The following is a 1,192-nucleotide window of genomic DNA, read 5'->3' on the forward strand; positions in this document are numbered from 1 at the left end:
TGTTCATAATTTTCAAAATTTCCTCAGGCCAGTTGATCATTACATTATTCTTTACAGCATACATGAAATGCAAATCACTCACAGTAGGCTGTGCGTGATTTGTGTTCCTTTGTACCAGAACGTAAGCAATGATATAATGCAACAGCCTGTTCTCAACAGATAACGGCCCAGCTTTGGTCAGTTGACCCTGAGTATACAAGTGAGGACCTTGAAGGAATGACTTATAAACCTCAGTAGGATCAAAGTTATCCTTAACCCAGGAGCAATCTCCTATTCCATAACCCGAAGATGACAAACCACCAACATTCATAAACAGATCATCATTAAGCTCAAACAATTTACCAGAAATCATAGACCAGTACTTTCCATCCTTATATCTAAAATTCGCATAAAATTCCCTAACTAGAGCAGGGTAAGCTTGTCCCTTTAATTCCATAAATTGAACGGCTCCATGAGCCTCCATATCATGTGGGAAACTAAAGTTCTGTTCCGCCAACCAGGTTAAATCGACATACCTTACGTACATGGGTTTGCGACCTTGGAATTTTGCCAAACGGGTTTCTTACAAGATGAGTGAGTTGTATGGGTCACCGCGGTCCCGAGTGGATGGTGAACCGGCTTCCGTTCTTCGTACACGGTTGGCTGTAGTTTTGACCCTTTTTGTGCGACCTTGCTCCATTGTATTTGTAGAACTCGAATGATGTTGAATGAGTAGAGAAGGATTTAGGCAAACCTAACCTAGGGTTTAATTTGGTGGAAAATTGGGAATGTAGTGGAATGAGGATGATAGAGTGAGATTTCTTGATGGTTTGAGAGGGTTAGGATGAGGTTTTTCCTACCTTAGTGCACTTGGATCAGTTGTTACAGATTCAGAGACTCAAAGCGTAAAAGAGGTGGAGAAAGTGCCGAAAAAAGTGTAAGACCGAGATGTTGTCTGCCTTTAAAATACTGGTTTTAATCAATTAAAGGGCAGGTTTAATCGATTAAAATCATGTAAAATTTGAATTTTCAAAAACTGATGCCCAGGTAATCGATTAACACCAAGTGTTTAATCGATTAAACACGGTAAAAAGTGATTTTCAGGCAGTAGAACGGTTTCAACTTTTTTGGACTCATGCATGCATTTTGACGGATCAATTGAAGCATTTTTAATCATGAAAAGAGTTTATCATGAGACATAATTTTGCATTTC

This window comes from Lupinus angustifolius, chromosome LG08 (assembly GCF_001865875.1).
Source record: "Lupinus angustifolius cultivar Tanjil chromosome LG08, LupAngTanjil_v1.0, whole genome shotgun sequence".
Classification (NCBI taxonomy): domain Eukaryota; kingdom Viridiplantae; phylum Streptophyta; class Magnoliopsida; order Fabales; family Fabaceae; genus Lupinus; species Lupinus angustifolius.